This window comes from Balaenoptera ricei, chromosome 4 (assembly GCF_028023285.1).
Source record: "Balaenoptera ricei isolate mBalRic1 chromosome 4, mBalRic1.hap2, whole genome shotgun sequence".
Classification (NCBI taxonomy): Eukaryota; Metazoa; Chordata; class Mammalia; order Artiodactyla; family Balaenopteridae; genus Balaenoptera; species Balaenoptera ricei.
In genome coordinates, this window is record NC_082642.1 from 112226345 (window position 1) to 112247168 (window position 20824).

A 20824-nucleotide genomic window follows, 5' to 3' on the forward strand; every position below is an offset into this window, starting at 1 on the left:
ATGTTTTTAAATACACTGGAGAAAATACATAGCTTTATCTGGCAGACATTTTTAATACATTTTCTTTTAGGTAATATGTAAGGTGTTTTATATTACCAATCCCATCACCAGTTATTTGATAATTCTTCACCTTTCTAGGGTGCCTCATATTTGATTCTTGAGCATATATTATTACATTTTATCCTTGCATCAGTCCAAAAGCATAGCCACAAATCCTGTCTATTCTGTCCCCTAAATATCTCTCAGACCTGACCCATCCCTCCCTTTCCCTTCTGCCTCTGCCTTAGTTCAGGCCTTCATCAATCCTCATCTGAACTTTTATATTAGCATCCTAACCAGACAGACACAGCCTGAATTCTATTTTTCTATTTCCTCCCTCTCCACCACCCACCTCTAAAGTTCATTCTCCACTGCTCCAGACCTTTCTAAATTATAACTCAATCCTGTAACCTCTGTGATTTAATTACTTTGGAGTTTCCCTTTCAACTACACAAAGTCCAAACTCCTTTGCATAGTACACAAGGCTCTCCAAAATCTGCCCCTCTTCCCTCTCTAATCCCATTTCTTACCCTCCAAATCTCAAATTTTTTGCAATTGACTGAAGATATAATATTTTCTTTTTTTGTTAAATATATATATATATATATATATTTTTTTTTTTTTTTTTTTTTTTTTGGCTGCGTGGGGTCTTTGTTGTGGCATGCAGGCTCTTCCTTGCAGCACATGTGCTTCTCTCTAGTTGTGACACGTGGGCTTTTCTCTAGTTGTGGCACACAGGTTCCAGAGCTCGTTGGGCTCTGTAGTTTGCAGCACGCGGGCTCTCTAGTTGAGGCGCATGGGCTCAGTAGCTGTGGCGCACGGGCTTAGTTGCCCCGCGGCATGTGGGATCTTAGTTCCACGACCAGGGGTCTACCCCACGTCCCCTGCATTGGAAGGCGGATTCTTTACCACTGGACCACCAGGGAAGTCCCATAATATTTTCTTGTATACTGATGGCTTCATATATTTTTTCCTCTCTGGAATGTCCTTTAGATCTTTGTCCATTTGGTGACACCTACTTGTCCTTTGAGAAACAGACCTAGTGTCTCCTGTTCTATAGAGCCATCCTCCACCACCCAGAGACAGAATTGATTACTCTCTCTGCTGGGTCACAACTTAATCCTGCACTTATTTCTGCAATAGCACTTACTGTATTGTTTTGCAATTACTTCTTTATGTCACTGGCTCCCCTAGTAAGCTATGAACTCCACAAGAAGAAGAAAGTAATCAAATTGATCTTTATATACTCATTGCTTGCACAGTGCATTGTTGTTGATCTATAAATCATTCTTAAATAAGTGAATAAGCAAATGAATTGCAAGGGGTGGGGAAAAAGAAAGAAAATAAGTCTAATTTATTCCATTTAATAGGAGAAGAAACTGGACTAGATGCTAATCCTACAAAACTGAAGGCATATAAGCAAAAAGCTTAGACTCTAAGAGCTATACTACAAAATAGAAGGCAACATAGAATACTAGGGAAGCTCAGAGATTCATTTCCAATTGGAAAGATATGGGAACTGATAGATCCTTAAAGATGAGTAGAATTCAGCAGGAATAAAGAGGACCACATTTAAACTTTTCTGGAATGAAGGGTAATATATACAAGTCAATGAGAATAGGAACAATACAGGCAAAAGCACAGAGTTGCTAAGGATGGAGGGAAGGTCATGTAGTTCACGTAACCAGAGTTCATGGCAGTAGCACGGCAAGTGCATCTGTAAAGTTAGATGGAGTTCAATCAGGCAGGGCCTTGACATTTTGACTCTGCAAAAGGCAGCCATTGGGATCAGAAAATCACTTTTTGTTAAAAAATACTCTTTACAAAACAAGAAACAAGAGATGGGAGCTTCTCAGGCAGGGTTGCTCATATTCTTGGCTCATGTTTTACCACAATTTATGTTACTCAGCCCGGTCATCTACCTCAGTTGTCTTCAAATGACTTTCAGCCTTACCAAAAATCAACCCCACTCTAAAGAGCAAAACTTAACACCTTTGGTGGTATTAAAAAAAAAAGTTCCAAAAAAGTGAAATTCCAAAATCTTGAAAATGTCAATAATGTAGAAATATGCTTTCATTCTGAAGGAAATGGGCTGCATTTGGATATATAAATTCAGGTATGTTTGCCAAAAAAGAAAGTCATATTACAGATAGTGGCCATGCCTGTGTTGTTTACTATTCTATCCCACCATGCAGACCCAATACTGTGGTCACCAGACACATGCGGCTGTCATTCACCTGAAATATGGCTAGTTCAAATTGACTTGTAAGTAAAATACACACTGAATTTTGAAGTCTTAGTTAAAAAATTACAGTATCTCAATAATTTTTATGTTGAAATGATTATATTGTACCTATATTGTGTTAAAATTTACCAAAAACTTTTTAAAATAAAAAAAAAGTCATATACTTTAGCATCAATGATGGGTATATATAAAGTGTGTATGAATCTGTGAAGAAAGACATATATATGTCAGATAGAAATAAGAGAATAAAAGAATGGAAAAACAATACATTGAGTATTAGAGCTTTCATTGCTCCCAGTTGACACCCATAGCCTCTTACTCTTCAGATAAAGTGGTATTTGTCATTCAGTCACCAACCAAAAGCAGAGTAATGATTTAACTTGCAAAATAATCATGAAGCACAACAGTACCTGCCTTTTCCCTCAGTACCTCCCAATCCTATTAATATAAAGAATGATTTTCTTTTTTTAATTTTTTTTTTTTTTAATTCTTTTGGCTGCACTGCGTCTTTGTTGCTGCGTGCAGGCTTTTCTCTAGTTGCGGCGAGCGGGGGCTACTCTTCATTGCGGTGCACGGGCTTCTCATTGCGGTGACCTCTCTTGTTGCGGAGCATGGGCTCTAGGCACGCAGGCTTCAGTAGTTGTGGCTCGCAGGCTCTAGAGCGCAGGCTCAGTAGTCGTGGCACACGGGCTCAGTTGCTCCGCGGCATCTGGGATCTTCCCAGACCAGGGCTCGAACCCATGTTCCCTGCATTGGCAGGCGGATTCTTAACCACTGCGCCACCAGGGAAGCCCAAGAATGATTTTCAATTGTAACAAATACTATGGGGAAGAAGTAAAAATTTTATAAATACAGTACCATAGTTTTTTATTATTATTATTATCACCTGGGCCTCCACTGTGACAAAAAGAGAAGAATATTTACCAATCTTTCAGGAATGCTGTGGAATTTCAATAATTCATGTGGCTAAAGATCCAGCTCCATCAGGTTCAGCCACAGTGTTCAATGAACTCTTTTTAGAATTAAGTAAAATCAGCTGCATCAAACTATAGCTCATACTTTAAATAGCACTTTACTACATAAATTCGTCTCACAACCACAACAAGGAACTGGCAGAATAGCCTTTGTTTTGTCAACAATTTTTTTTCCACTAGTTGTGCAGCAAGGTTAGAGAATAGACTTTGGGGAATCTCACTAGCAAGATTATAGACTCATGTGGACTGTAGACTTGTAGTTATTCAAATCATCTTTTGTTTTAGTAACTCCAATGTTCTTTTTTGTATTAAATAATATATTTCCTTCTCCTTTTTCTTTGATACTCAGCAGTTTCTTAACTACCAAGACAATTTCCCTTTTCTGACCATCCTAACACAGACATACATATAACAATACAAGAGATTCCATAAATACTGTCCTAATTAAAACAATGCCTAGAATCAAGACTTTTAGGATGCAGATTACCAGTCAATTCAAGATTTTTCTCTGAAAAGGAGGCAATATGGTATGATAGATAAAGCAGAGGATTAATAAAAGATAAGATGAACCATGTCAAGATCTGATATTATTTGCTCTGCCATCTCTCCTGACCTAAATTTCTTCATTCTCAGAATTGAGATAACCTGCTACACAGGATTATTAGATAAACCACACCGTGCCTACGAAATTGGCTTGTAAAGTAGTTTATCTGTGCTACTGTTATGGTTATGATAAGAAGTTACCAACTCTTCCTGCAAAACATTCATAGGGCAGAAGGTTGGGAGCTGGAGAGAGCAAGGGAGGCACCCGCCAAGTTGTGGAAAGTACTGGGACCAGAAAGGGAAGGTGAAAATTAGACTTGGGAAAAGAGTGCTAGGGAGACAATAATGTCGGTCCACCAAAGGGTTGTGTGAAGGAAACAAAGCAAGTAAAATGTAGTTACTAAAAATTAATTTGCACAAAACATAAAGATTTGTGTCTGCATGTTTAAATGAACTTATCCTTTTGAGGGTGTTTGCCAAAGATGCAAGCATTGTCATTGGAGCTTGGCCCTTTTAGGACAATGTCAAATAAAATAGTGTTTGCCCACACATGCTTTTGCCAAAGTACAAACAGACAGGATGCTGTCTTTGAAGAGAGGTACCTCAGGTTGTTTGCTTTTAACAGACTCACACTTACCTACTCCTCCGAATTAGATTTGTTTTTCCTTCTCAGTGTCCCCTGTTAAATCTAGACTCATGTCTGTCCTACTTTGGAGGAGTGTAATCAGTAACACAAAGTAATTTAATGTCATCATAAAAAAATGTTATTTGCCCAAGCAAAGGTATATAATTTATTATCTCTATTGTATACCACCTATTTTACACATGTATTATCATTCAATCCATGCAAGTTATAGGTGACAACATTTTACAGGGAGAACACAACGATTTGACAGACTGAATGACATACTCAAAGTCAAACAGCCAGGAAATTCTCACTTTACTGGGAATGGCTCCAATGCCAATGCTGTTTGGCAGACAAGAGGGCTGTACAGGACTTTCTGTTCTACCCAAGTTGATTCCTTGGCCAAAAACTTGAGTAAACTTTTTGGGCTTGGTGATAGCAGGTGTTGGTGTACTACACTCAAGAGAGACACAGGCAGGTCAGAGGTCCTCACCCACCCCTTTTACATTTGAACTTCAGTGGCTTATTAGGGAAAGTAGCACTGGATTATCCTGTTCTATCAGTATGAAACCAGTCAACCATTTGAAAGAGAAGGATAAAGGTGATTCCAGGGGGTTGAACCTGATACCTTTAAGGTTCCTTCCTTCTTATAAGAAGTCCCTGATTTTAGTGCCCTTTTCTAATTTTCCAAAGTTAAAGATAATCGTCTCATTATTTTAAGAACAGTACAATTTCTACTAATTCCTTCAGTCCCAGAAATGAGAATATAGTAGATTAAAAATTCCTCATCCATTTCATGAAATCTTTTCTTCAAAAAGAAACCACAGCAATCCCCTGTCCTCGTGACAGGTAATAGTCAGGTTTCTGAGACGTGCTGAAGGGTTTCTACTGTCTGCCACAAGGTCTGGGTGTGCTGTCCCCACGCCCTGATCTCCCAAGATCAAAACAACACTGGAAAGAGGTTGCTTAACAAGTCTCTGTGAAAATTTCATGCTTCTCAGGCATAGTACATGTTATTTATTATTCAGTGAAACTTAAGTGAAAATCCTCAGCTACCATCATTCCTCCACTTCTCCACTACACACCCCCAATTCTAGAGCTTATACAGAACGATGCCACACACATGGAGACCAAACCTACCTTTTGGAGACCTGAACCAAACCTAGCGAACTCAACCAACATTTTGGAATTCAACTCATACCAGAAAGCAGGTTAAGAGACAGCACGTCCACATATCTGTTCACCTCTGCAGGCAGTTGTGCATCTTTTATCACTGCTCTGCCCCAATTCCATTTGTGCAACCACCATGTCAAACATTTCCAAACTAGGTTGGCACTACCCTGATCACCATGACGTAAGTCATAGCAGGAGGGTACAATGATGCAAACTCAATTCATTCCACAGTGCATCAGCAGTGCAGTGCGTCAGCATCAACTCTGCTCGGAGGATTCTTATCCCAGCGGAATTTAAGTGTACGTTTTCTGGGTCACTCCTAATGCTTCTCCTCAGCCTGAATCCTTCTTGGGCACCATCTTTGCTTTCTGCTTGTGGGTGTTTTCCACAAGATCAAATGGACTTCCAGACATTGAAAACAGGTGAGGTTTGGGACAGAAAGTCCCAGTTTTTTAGAACCTGTTTTAATAAATGTACATTGGTCTGTCAACAGACTCGGAATGGCAAGGATGCCTTCAGAAACATCATGTTGCCCTATTCAGCTCCAACAATCCAAGAAAAGACAGAGTTTTTCATCTTTGTGCATCAGAATCATCCAGAGAGATTATTTAAAATATAGCTTCCAAGGGTTCACTCCAAGCCTCCTGAACCAGAATCTCCAGGGGTAGAAACCAGTGATATCTTTCTCACAAGCTGCCTAGCTGATCCTAGTGAAAATGCAAATTTGAGAAACATTGCTGTGACCTAAATTTGTAAGATGAAAATTTGAAACCATAGTGCTAAACACCTTCCCTACAACTCGAATGTTTCCTAGACTATGCAATTGTCCTAAGAGGTGACAGTTTCCAGAGAGCTCCAAGCTTACACTAGCAGGCATGCAACTGGGAGGAAGCAGATACCCACCTAGACCCTAACCCTGGTCATAATGAGATGAAGATATAGAATATTCCTACCTTCTCTCACCTGTCCTCCCTCCTGACCAAGACCTGCCTTGTTACAAATGTGGGTGCTTTATTAGTAAGAATCATATTCTATGTCAGTGTTTGTTTTTTTCACAATGAAATGACAGAATTGGTTGGATAGAATATTTTTAGAGGATTTAATGTCTTCACTTTCACAAGGAAGGACAAGATCTCCACTTCAATGGCAAATATGTTGAACCCAAACATCCTGGGACTAAGATCCCTGGGGTAGAAGTTCACAAAGTTAATATGACACGGAACACAACAGATAAGGAGCTGAGTAACAGCGTGACCTGTAGGCAGTCCAGACCTGAGCTCAGTGATAGCTTTGACTTTACTCTGAGCCTACATGGAGAGGAAGTTCAAAGCCAGTTAGCCACTAATGGGAAATTCATGTTCACTTTCGACATCCCCTGTTTTTCCCTTTTTTTACTGTCACAGTTGCAAGTTGAGTTTCTATACACAAGCAGACAGCCATGGATAAGCCCAGTTGAAATAATGCCAACTGACTAGGTCACACTGAAATAGACGCATAGTGACTGAGCAAAAGCTGGAGAGAACTTCACACGGCCACACAAATAGGTTCAGCAGCTTCTCATGAAATGGGAGAGTACTTGGTCAAAATTTTTCCCAAACATCAAAAACTAGACAAATTTAAAACAGGTTTATGAAAGTTATTAAAGTGCAAAAGTATTGGGTTGGCCAAAATTTTCGTTCGGGTTTGGCCGTAACAGCTTGCGGCCAAACCTGAACGAAATTTTTGGCCAGCCCGCTAATACAACAGTAATAACTCTATCCATTATTGCATTCAGCAGATGTGTATTGAGCACCCACTATATGGCAGACACAGTGCTAGGCACTCAGGATTCAAAGGGAAATGGGAGACAGACAGACTTGACCTCAAAGGGTTTTGTTTCTAGGAAATGGGAGACAAATATGTGAGCATGGGCTTACAATAAGGAATTATGCGTGTTGTGGCAAAGCGGGTGGACAGGTGACCATGCGCACAAAAGAGGAAATCGTTAAGTGGTCTTTGAGAAGAATGCAAGAGCTGGCCTGTGTTGAGTCTTCCATAAGGAAGGGGTGTTCACGGAGGAGACGCAGGGAGGAAAGCCTTTCCGGGCAGCATGAACAGAAGCATAAAGACATAAAACCCATGGCACATTTGGAAAATGGCAAATCGTCTGAGACAATGGCAACATCACAGAATACAAGGAAAAAGACCCAATAAGGATGATTCTGCAGAAGTAGGCAGGGGACCCCGAGGAACCTGAATGATATGCTGAGGTGCAGAGGCTCAATAAGGTGCCAACGAAGAGTCTGAGGTCTTAGAGTCTCAGAAAGGTCGCTCTGGGGGAAACGTAGCGATTAAACATAAGCAAAGAAGTACTGGAGGCATGGAAACTAATATGAAGCCTATTGCAATGATCTGGGACAAGATCAGGAAGCCTGAATTAAGGCAGGGGTAGTGAAATAGGGATGCATACAGACGCTGGAGCTGTTAAGAGAGTAACAGGCCAATGACAAAAAACCAAGTAGCCTAGTCTCCCTCTTCTTACTCTTCCAGGTAGTCAAGTTATTTGCTTAAATGACTCCATGTGGGACATAAATGGGTAAGGCAACTGTCTAGATGCAATTTCATTTCTCTGATAAAGTATTCAGGAGTGCTAAGGAGCAGTAAGATAGCTGAACTTAGATAAGGCAGGATGGAAAAGAAAAGAGCCAGGGTAATGTAAAATAAGCAATTTTCAGTGGTTGCCCAAGAGTAAGGGTTGGGGGTAGAGTGACTACAAAGGCTTATCAAGAGGGAGTTTTTTGTGGGGAGGGGGATGAATTGTTCTATACCTTGACTATTACAGTAGCTACATGACTCTTTTTTTAACTGAAGTATAGTTGACTTACAATGTTGTGTTAGTTTCTGATGTTCAGCAAGAATATATATACATATCTTCTCTTTCGTATTCTTTTCTATTACAGTTTATTACAGGTTACTGAATATAGTTCCCTGTGCTATAGAGTAGGACCTTGTTGTTTATCTATTTTATATATAGTAGTTTGTATCTGCTAATCCCAAACTCCTAATTTATCCCGCCCTCACTCCCTTTCCCTGTTGGTAACTGTAAGTTTGTTTTCTATGTCTGTGAGTCTGTTTCTGTTTTGTAAATAAGTTCTTTTGTATCACATTTTAGATTCCACATATAAGTGATATCATACGGTATTTGTCTTTCCCTGTCTGACTTATTTCACTTAGTATGAAAATCTCTAGGTCCATCCATGTTGCTGCAAATGACATTATTTCCTTCTTTATTATGGCTGAGTAATATTCCATTGTATATATGTACCGCATCTGCTTTATCTATTCCTCTGTCAATGGACATTTAGGTTGCTTCCATGTCTTGACTATTGTAAATAGTGCTGCTATTAACATTCGGGTGAATGTATCTTTTTGAATTAGAGTTTTCTCTGGATGTATGCCCAAGAGTGGGATTGCTGGATCATACGGCAACTCTATTTTTAGTTTTTAAGAAATCTTCATACTGTTTTCCACAGTGGCTGCACCAATTTACATTCCCACCCACAGTGCAGGAGGGTTCCCTTTTCTCCACACCTTCTCCAGCATTTGTTATTTGTAGACTTTTTAATGATGGCCATTCTGACCAGTGTGAGGTGATACCTCACTGTATTTTTGACTTGCATTTCTCCAATAATTAGTGATGGTGAGCATCTTTTTATGTGCCTATTGGCCATCTGTATGTCTTTTTTGGAGGACTGTCTATTTAGGTCTTCTGCTCATTTTTTGGTTGGGTTGACTTTTTTGTTACTGAGTTGTATGAGCTGTTTGGATATTTTGGAAATTAATCCCGTGTCAGTTGCACATGACTCTTTACTTTTGTAAAAACTCATAGACCTATATACCAAAAAGAATAAATTTTACTATATGTAACTTTTTTTAATTGGAGGGAAAGGCAAAAAAATTATGTAATTCTCAAAGATAATTCAGTTTATAGCAACATGAGAAGGGAAACTTTCTTACTCTTGGACGTTCATTCATTGATTCAACAAATACACATTGAGCACATACTCCATGCCAGAAACCATGCTACGTGTTGGAGACATGGTGGGAAACAGGCCCCATGCAGCCTACAGTCTAGTGGAAAAGACACCCATTAAATAAATATTTCTGTAAATTCAATTACAATAGTGATAGGAAGAAATAAAGAATAACATATTATGAAAGCTTGTAACAAACATCCTTGAAGCAGTGATATTGAAGTTAAACCCTGAAGGATAAGATTGAGTCGACTGAAGGTGAAGAGGGGTAGTCAAGAGAAAGAACAGCATTTTGGAAGACCCTGAGATAAGAGCCCTCACATACCCACACACACTCTCACATGCTCACATGTGCTCACAAACACCCTCACAAACTCACCTACTCATTTACACATTGACACTTGGTGTTTCTATGAAATTGAGTTGTTTGTAGTGAGGTGGATGGACTTAGAGTTTGTCATACAGAGTGAAGTAAGTCAGAAAGAGAAAAACAAATACCGTATGCTAACACATATATGTGGAATCTAAAAAAAAAAAAAAAATGGTCCTGAAGAACCTAGGAGCAAGACAGGAATAAAGATGCAGACGTAGAGAATGGACTTGAGGATATGGGGAGGGGGAAGGGTAAGCTGAGACGAAGTGAGAGTGACATGGACATATATACACTACCAAATGTAAAATAGATAGCTAGTGGGAAGCAGCCGCATAGCACAGGGAGATCAGCTCAGTGCTTTGTGATCACCTAGAGGGGCGGGACAGGGAGGGTGGGAGGAAGACGCAAGACAGAGGGGATATGGGGATATATGTATACGTATACCTGATTCACTTTGTTATACAGCAGCAAATAACACAACAATATAAAGCAATTATACTCCAATAAAGATGTTAAAAAAAAAATAAGACATGGTGTTTCTAAGATCCTTTATGCTGTGTAACATTTCTATGATAGAAACTGGCAAAAGCTTTCTATAGACCTCCCATATCTACCACTTACCAGATGTGTCACCTCAGGAAAGTTTTTTAACCTACTAGTACTTCAATTTTCTCATCTCCAAACAGGATTATTAATTAGTAATTATAATATTCAGGTACTAATTAGTAATTAGTACTTGAAGATTGGGTTATTATAAAGAATAAATTGGTTAATAAAAATAAAGCCTTAAGAACAACATCTAGGGACTTCCCTTGTGGTCCAGTGGTTAAGACTTCACCTTCCAATGCAGGGGGGGCAGGTTCGATCTCTTGTTGGGGAGTTAAGATCCCACATGCCTCTCAGCCAAAATACCAAAACATAAAAGAGAAACAATATTGTAACAAATTCAATAAAGACTTTAAAAATGGTCCACATCAAAAAAAAATTTTTTTTTAAATAAAAAAAGAACAACACCTAGAACATTAAGTACTCAATAATAGTAATTTATTATTACCAAAACTATTACTACACAATTATTTTTAGAGACCCTCTTTCTATTTCTTAGAGAGAGGAGATGGCTCTTAGACTCAATTTTTGGAAACAACATAGAGAAACTACACTCGACCCCACCATACTAACTTCCTGTGAATAGGACCAGTGTCCTGAGCCATATGACGGGATTCATGACTATTAAAAATGCTTTTTCAGTCCAAATAGAAGCTTTGGGGTCCCTTTGGGGATAAATCCATTCGTCTTTACCTAACTGAATCCTTAAGAGCACATCTTGTAAACTTTCACTTCCAGATGTGGAGCAACCGGTATTGGACTAGCCCTTCTGTTATAAACAATAAAATTAGAGATAGTGCATGAGGTAATTGTTTTTAAACATTGGACAATAAGAAACACAATGCTGTGACCCTCGAGAGAGGAGAAATTCATAAAGTGAGCCCCATGATTTCCCTGGATCTCTACCTGGGCACAATTATCCAACCATGACCTAGCAAGCTAGAATCCAAGCAGAGCACAATGATCCTGCTGAGCTGAAGAGGCAGAGGTCAGAGTTCAGGAAAGCTGAAGCAATCAGAATCTGCAGGGCAAAGCATCAGAAGGTAAAGCAGGTATGTAGGGGCTAGAGAGAAGGGAGAGACCCAGAAGTTGTGCAGGAGGTTCTCTGTGAATCCTAAGATGCACATGCCCATGGCAAGAGTACCTGAGGCTTGTAGTAACTATACAGAACAGTCACCATAGAGACAAGAACAGAATAAAGATACTAGATACAAAACAGTGCTAGAAGACATGGAAGTTCTGGCCAAGCCAGAGTGGCAAGACCTTGTTATCAATTTATTAACACAAAAGGCATCTATCTAAGACACCAGAGAAGACTAGAAACATGCTTTCGGGTAAGGTCCACTCCATGCCCATCCTAACAAGGTCTAAAACCAAGCCTTTAAAAGATCTTCAGTGAAAGCTGAATTTAGATGTTGAGACCTGCAAAGATAGAAGGCCTTGGGAAACATATTGAGTTTTCCAATAGGTGTTCCCTAGCAAAGCATAAAGGCAAGCCTACAGAGTGCAAGGTAATCAACCAGTAAATGAGCTGCCTAATAGAAGAAATGGTAACACTTCTCAAAGGAAGATAACAAAAGTACAGAGCCTATACAATGCACCACCAACAACGTGCAGTACACAATTTAAAAAATCACTAGACATAAAAAAGAGTCATGTACCACAATGTTCATTGCAGCTCTATTTACAATACCAGGACATGGAAGCAACCTAAGTGTCCATCGACAGATGAATGGATAAAGAAGATGTGGCACATATATACAATGGAATATTACTCAGCCATAAAAAGAAACGAAATGGAGTTATTTGTAGTGAGGTGGATGGACCTAGAGTCTGTCATTCAGAGTGAAGTAAGTCAGAAAGAGAAAAGCAAATACCATATGCTAACACATATATATGGAATCTAAAAAAAAAAAAAAATGGTCATGAAGAACCTAGGGGGAGTACGGGAATAAAGACGCAGACCTACTAGAGAATGGACTTGAGGACACGGGGAGCGGGAAGGGTAAGCTGGGACAAAGTGAGAGAGTGGCATGGACATATATACACTACCAAATGTAAAACTGATAGCTAGTGGCAAGCAGCTGCATAGCACAGGGAGATCAGCTCGGTGCTTTGTGACCACCTAGAGGGGTGGGATAGGGAGGGGGGGAGGGAGACGCAAGAGGGAGGATACATGGGGATATATGTATATGTATAGCTGGTTCACTTTGTTATAGAGCAGAAACTAACACACCATTGTAAAGCAATTATACTCCAATAAAGATGTTAAAAAAAAAATTACTAGACGTGCAAAAAACAAAAACAAAAAAAGGCAAAGTGACCCATAGTTGAGGGAAAAACACCAGTCCCAACATTACTGAGATGATGGATTTAGAAGATAAGGGTTTTAAAGCAACTGCTATAAATATGTTCAAAGAATTAAGAAAATAGGGACATCATGAGTTAAAAAGTAGGGACTCTCAGCATAGAAATGTAAACAATAAAAAAGAGCTAAATGGAAATTTTAGAGCTGAAAAATTACAATGACAAAAAAAAATCACAGTAGATCAGAGACGGGAGGAAAAAAGTCACTGGTGAATTTGAACATAGGAAGGCAAATCTATAGCAATTATCCAAGCTAATGAATAGAGAGCAAATAGATTGAAGAAAAATAAACAAATCCTTAGAGACCTGTAGGACAGCAGAAAATGGCCTAAATATATGTAATTAGAGACCTGAAGGAGAAGGAGGTGAGAAGTAGGGCAAAATAGACTTTTTTAAGAAATGACAAAAAGGCAAACTACAGACTGAGAGAAGTTTTTGTAATATCAATACGTATATAACACTGGGTTTATATCCAGAATATAGTTTAAAATTTTTACAACTCAGTAATAATAATACAATCTAATTATTTTTTGATGGGCAGAAGACTTGAACAGGCACTTCACCAAAGAAGATACATGCGTGGCTAATAAGCACAAGAAGAGATGTTAAACATCATAGTTATAAGGAAATTGCAAATCAAAGCTACGATCAGATACCACTACATATTCATTAGATAGATACCACTCCACATCCTTTTAAAAGGCTGACAATACCAAGTATTGAAGAAGACTGCGAACAGTTGGTTATCTTGCTATTGAGGGTGGAAAATAGTACAACCACTTTGGAAAACAGTTTGACAGTTTCTTTTAAAGTTAAGCATACTTATCATTTGAATCAGCTACTCCACTCCCAGGTATTTACCAAAATGAAATAAGAACATATATCCACCCAAAGAGTGTTCATAGTAACTTTGTTCATAATAGCCCCAAACTGGGACAACCCATGTATCCACCAATAGGCTAACAAATTGTGTTATTAACACAGTTAAATACTATTCGGCAATAAAAATATAAATTACTAATAAAGGCAACAATGTGGATGAGTCTCCAAAACCTCATGCTGAGTGAAAGGAACTCAACACAAAAAATATGCACACTGTCTGATTCCATTTATATGAATACTAGAAGAGGAAAAACTAATCTATAGTGATAAAAATGAGATCAACGGTTGCCTGGAGCAGTAGTTGGAAGCAGAGACTGACTGCAAAGGATGTACATGAGGGAGCTTTCTGGTGTGAGGAAATGTGCTATATCTTGATTATGATGGTGGTGATGTGAGTGTATACATTTACTGAACTGTACACTTAAAATATATGTATTTTATTATATGTAAATTATACCTCACAAGGTTGACTTTTAAAAGAATATTGGCATAACTCTTTAAATTAGAAGGCTTATTTTCATCATCATCCTGTAATGAGTCATTTAACAATAAATTTTATGGGGAAAAAGTTCTTTTTGAATCATACACAAGCACCCCAAATGAAGGTCTAACCATTCGTTTTTGTTAAATGTGTGTGGCTGGAGAAACAGAAGCCCGTAGAACTAATAAAGCTCCTGCCCATCATCTCTGATTCTAAGCTGCAGAAGAAACTGTAACTTCAGTTCTTATCTTTCTAAGCATCCTCAGTAACTATTTGTTGACCGGTTCCTAAAGTGAGTGTCTGGATTTATTTTATAAACAAGTTCCACCATCTAAAATCTTGGCTGCTGCAGAGCTTAGGGGAACATTTCCTGCAAAATCTGCGCCAGTCTCATAACAGAGGTAAATAGTCAGAGTCTGCATAGTGAACCAGTTCCACTGCTGGTCAGATAGGCTGTCCTAATCACCCTCCTCAAGGACCCTCTTATAGGACCCTCTTATAGGACCCTCTTACAGAATTTTTTGTGCAAGGACCTTCTTATTCACTTTTTTGAAAACATAGGCAATAGGGAAGCTGGACTTTCCTTTTATTGAAATTTTCCTATTTGTAGTGGGAAATTGAGGGACAAAAGAGAGGTGTCATAAACCAAGGGCAATGCTAGCCTGTGCAGTGACCGTGTGTGTTAAAACGAGTGCCTCAGCTTACTGGAAAACCTCCCTTACTGATTTGGAGCCTTAATAAAAATAGCAGGATGCTCACTTCAGCAGCACATATACTAAAACTGTAACAATACGGAGAAGATTCGCATGGCCCCCGCACAAGGATGACGCACAAATACATGTAGCGTTCCATATTTTTATATATGAAGTCTAAAAAAACCCCCAAACTCATAGAAAAAGAGAACAGATTTGTGGTTACCAGAGGCAAAGGGGTAGGAGGTAAGAGAATTGGGTGAAAGCGGTCAAAAGTTACAAACTTCCAGTTATAAGATAAATAAGTACTAAGGATGCAATGTACAACATGATGACTATAGTTAACACTGCTGTATGATATATTTTAAAGTTGCTAAGAGCGTAGATCTCAAAAGTTCTTATCTCAAGGGAAACCAAAAATTTTTTATCACTATATGAGGTGATGGATTTTAACTAAACTTACTGTGATAATCATTTCCCAATATACGTATGTCTAGTCAGTATACTATACACTTTAAACTTATATATAGTGCTGTATACCAATTATACCCCAATAAAACTGAAACCAGAAAAGAAAGAACAGCAGGAAATGTGTAAACTTTCACTACAAGCTCGAACCCTGTGTTACCTACTGTATTCATTTTCTATTGCTACATAACAAATTACCACAAATTTAGAAGCTTGTACCACCCCCCATTTATTATCTCACAGTTCCACAGGTCAGAAGTCTGGGAGGGCTTGGCTGTGTTCTCTGCATGGAGTATCACAAAGACAAACTCAAGTGTCGACTGGGATGAGCTCTTATCTGAAGGCTCTGGGGAAGAGCTGCTTCCAAGCTTATTCAGGTTGTTGGCAGAATTCACGTCCTTGGGCATGTAGAACTGAGATCCCATTTTCTTTCTGGCTATCTAGAAACTACCTGGATTTCTTGGCTCATGGGTGCCTTCCTCCATCTTCAAAGCCAATAATTGTGGGTTGAATCCTTCTTACACTTAGAATCTCTCTGACTCCCTCTTCTATGAGCAGCCAAAGAAAACTCCCTGCTTTTAAAGGGCTCAGGTGATTAGATCAGGTGCACCTGGATAATCTCCCTAGCTTAAGGTCAACTGATTAGCAATCTTAATTACAACTGAAAAATTACTTTTGCCATGTAACATAATCACAGGAGTAACACCAGGGACAGAGGTCATGGGCATCTAGAATTCTGTCTACCATACTGACGTTTCATCTGTCCAGCACCACTGACCTTCATTGTATCCCTAGTGATACCATTCACCCAAACATTGTAAAGTTGTCTTTAAAAACAAATGCTGCTAGTCAGTGATTCCGAGTCCACTTTCCAGGTTATAGTAATTAAGACTGGGATACCATTAAAATATCATATTTAAAGCTATAGGAACTGAGTTTAAATTCCAAGAGTTCAGAGAAGAGAGAAGTCAGTAGGAGCTGGGGAAAGCTTCATAAAGGAAGTGGCAGCCAAGCAGAGCTTTCAAGATTGCACATAATTTGGGGAGACAAGAGCATGACTAGAGACAGGAATAAAAAGTGCATCTATTGAGCAGTGAGGAGACCCACCTGATAGCTTGTTGGGGAATGACGGAAGGTACGGTTAAACAGCTAAGGGAAGCTAAAGTAAGATGGCTTTGTGAACCAGGACAAGAGTATGCACTTGATTCAATGAGAAATACTGAGCCTTTGAAAACCCTTTTAGGTTTCTGTAGGAGTATGCTAAATGGTTGGAAATTTTGGGATTGGTGAGAAAAATGAGATTACAGAAAGAATAATTAGAAAGCTATGGGGGACACAAATTTCTTATCTATTAGAGACACACACTGACAGTCTATGATGAGTGGGTTGGGCTTTAACATATTCCAGAAAGAAAATAAGGGGGAAGAATGGCAAAATGTTTATAACTGATGAAGCTTTATGCCAGGTACATGAGCGTTCAGTATAATATTCTCTCTACTTTTGAGTATGTTTGAATTTTTCCATAATAAAATGGGGTTTTTTAAAAGCCAATTGTAGTAATCTGGGAAAACCTAGACATGGGTGGTGACAGGAAAAATAGAAAGAAAAAAAAAAAGACTGACTAATATAGCATACATTTGACCTTGATAACAGATTTGATATAACAACTTCAGCTGAGGGAAGAAACAAAACTGACTGATTTTTATAGCCTTGGAAATAGAATAATGTCATAAAAGAGAGCCTGTCAACTGTCTATAAATTCCTGAACTTTAAACAATGTACCTCATTGGACTGTATGATGGGAATGTGTATGGAAATTAATAAACTATGTAGGTTAAATTTCTGTCTATGGATCTCTTACTCTGTCTACTGCACCACATGAAAAAACTGGACAGATTTTCATCAAATTTAGAGGGTCTGTTTGGAAAACTCTACCTATCTAATATAGCCCCATTTGCTCTATACAAAAAATCATTTTGTGGGACCCTAGGTGTGTCTCATTCATTTATTTTTATTCTTAAGGCAATATAGTATATTATTTTTCAATTTTCTACTAGTTGAGTCCAGGAATTTACCTTTTTAAAAAGTTTTCCAGGGACTTCCCTGGTGGTCCAGTGGCTAAGACTCTGCACTCCCAATGCAGGGGGCCTGGGTTTGATCCCTGGTCAGGGAACTAGATCCCACATGCCGCAACTAAGAGTTCGCATGCCACAACTAAAGATCCCACACACCACAACAAAGATCCCATACGTGGCAACGAAGATCCCGTGTGCTGTGATTAAGACCTGGCGCAGCCAAATTAATTAATTAATTAATTTAAAAAATAGATAAATACAAAATAAAAAGTTTTCCAGGAACCTGGAAAGATTAGAGTAGAAGCACCCAAAAGGTTCAAATGCTTGCTTGTTTTCCCAAGTGATATATTTTAAATTTTTTTAGATAGACATAAGAACTTACACCAGACAAAATTGTTATCCTGAAGATTAATAATTCTCATTTCCATATATGCAAGAGCCTAAAAAGGATAATTTTTTGAGAATTTTAAAGTAATTCTGGAAGGAATACTTCTTAGGAGCAGAAAGGGAGAGAGAGACTTTTTAAAAAATGAATGAAAGTGATATCTAATGTAAAAAACATTTGGAGCCGATTTGGAAAGAGAGCCAATTCGGAAAGAGACAGGTCTCATGGGCAGGCTCCCGCTGAGATGACTGCCCAAACTAAAGAAACTTAAGTCCACAGAGAGAAGAGCAGTTCACTTGCAGAGCGGTGAGGCCCCCAAGGCTTCCAGGAAAGCCAATCAGGAGGGACCCCACACTCTCATACAAGTACTTGAAACTAAAATCCTGCCTGAGAGACATTGGCTGCAGATACAGAGAGAAGGACATGTGAATTAAGATACCACGAACTGAGAAAATAAATAACAATTTCAAGCTTAAGCCCCAAATCAATTAAGCTAAGGAATCTAGCAGTATTTCACAATCTGAAATGTGTCCTTATTGTCAAGCCCAAAGATACTAAGCTGTTGCAAAAGGAAGTACATGCTGGATCTAATTACCAAGTCCACAGAACTACTGAAATCTTTATTCAGATTAATAGGCAGAATCCTTTTCACTTAAAAAGGTAACATCTGGGCCTAAAAAAGTATATTTTAATGGAACTTGGCAAAATGGATCAATATTTATTGTCTGAAACCGTGGATTTCCTTGATACTTTTCACTTCCAAGCTTCTGCAGTTTCCAGTAAGTGCTTACTCTGGTGTTATCATTACAAGGTCAAATGGTCTAAAATGCAGGCATTTCATCTGTGATCATGTTGCTTCCCACATGGGCAACTCTAGATAGTGTGATCCAAGGTGAAGAGTAGCAGGTTTATTCATATGTGTGCCAGAGAGTAAAATGACTAATGATCATCAAAGAAGATTTGTTGTAAGTTTCAAACGATTAAAGCTCTTTAAATCATTATGGTAACTTCTAAAATTTTATCTCAATAATTATTTTATTGTTTCTATTAAAGTTTATCAATGGTAAATGAGTCTCCTGGTCAATGCCAGGTGTTACAGGTAATGAATGAAATGGAGATGACATATCATACATTAAATCAAAAATTATGTATAAGAGATACTCATAGATTCTGAAGACAGACTACAGGATTGCTCAAAAAGAAGAAGTCATCTTAATCACTTTGAGAGAAATGATAGTAGCAGAAAAGATTATAAAGGCTCTTTCCCTAGGGGTTAAATGGTACCCCCCCAAAAAAAGATATAGTCATGTCCTAATCCTCAGAACCTGTCAATGTGATCTCAATTGGAAAAAGGGTCTTAGCACATGTAATTAAGAATCTCAAAATGAGGTCATCGTGGGTTATCTAGGTGGGCCCTAAGTCCAATGACAAGTGTCCTTATAAGAGACACACAGTGGAGGGACTTCTCCGGTGATCCAGTGGTTAAGACTCAGGGCTTCCACTGCCGGGGCGCAGGTTCCATCCCACGTGCTGCACGGTGCAGCCTAAAAGAGAAAGAAAGAGACACACAGTGGAAAACACAGGGAGAAGGGGAGAAGGCCATATGAAAATGGAGACAGAGATTGGAGTTATAATGCTACAAGCCAAGGGATGCCTGGGGCTGCCAGAAACTGCAAGAGGCAAAGAAGGATTCTCCCCTATAGCATTTGGAGACAGCACGGTTCTGACACACCTGGATTTCAGATGGCTGGCCTCCAGAACTGTAAGAATAAATTTCTCTGTTTTAGGCCACCAAGTCTGCGGTAATTTGTTACATAGTCCTAGGAAACTAGGACTAAAACCTGTGGATTAAAAGCCAGATGACCTTAGAAAAGTGTTTTCTGAGAGAAAAAAAAACAAAAACAGCTTAGGTGACTCATGATCTCCCCTTCAAAGCTAGTTTCTATAACACAGGATCAAACATGTCTGGCACGTAGCAGGCATTCATCAGTTTCCCGCCTCATCCCCATGGGCATTCCAGCAACCCATTCTGTTACCACCATACAGCTACCGCCCAGCCACAGGTTCTCTCCAAAGTCTGCATTTCCTAATTAATTTAGACTAAACTGCGCACTAGAATCATCTTCACATGTACCTGCTGGAAGCCCTAAAAACCCTGGAGATTCTGATTCAGGGCATCTGGGGTGGAGCCAAGGCATTTGCACAATTAACAAGCTTCACAAAAGCTTGGACTAGCTGTCTAGCTACTCTACCCCAAAATCTTCTTGGGCTGATAGGCAAGGGGAATAGTGCGATGGAGGGAGCAGGGGGCAAGGGGTTGGAGGAAAAAGGACACACATAGGAAAGCTAGACACACTGAGAGAAATCTCCACTTAGTCCTCCTGGAAATGTGCCATCCACGCAATGTTTCTGCGTCTGCAAAGGTAGAGTGAGGGGACTGAGAAGATAAAGTGAAACCAGACTTGGTGTATAGCTGAAGATAAGTCTTCTGGGATTAAATCATAAACTCCATGTGGATGATAAAATGTTTATACATTGAGGTATAAAATATACTGCAAAAATATAAATTAAAAAGGAAGTCATGCAATTAAATTCAATTTAAGAAGTATTTATTGAACATCTCCTATGTGTCAGATACTGTGCTAGGTGCGGAGCCTCTGATGAAGAATAAGATGGCCATTCGCCTCCTCTCAAGGACAAGTCCAGGGCACTAGCAGGAAAACCAAAAACCCAGTAGTCTGGTTATAACTAATGTAAAACCTTGTACCCAGGCCTGATCTCCGAGAGACAAACAAGAATTTAGTCATTGACGTTGATTTCTTCCTGGAGTCGTGTTCAATACAGAACTGATGTTATCAGAAAATGAAAGTTGGTAGTACTGAG

General features: G+C 39.0%; 1 non-coding gene across 1 annotated transcript; it reads left to right on the forward strand.

The window, feature by feature from the left end:
* The first annotated feature begins 15072 nt into the window (after window positions 1–15072).
* LOC132365676 (U6 spliceosomal RNA) lies at window positions 15073–15179 on the forward strand. Its single transcript, XR_009503197.1, has one exon. It is a non-coding gene; the product is annotated as a U6 spliceosomal RNA (small nuclear RNA).
* Window positions 15180–20824: the final 5645 nt, after the last annotated feature.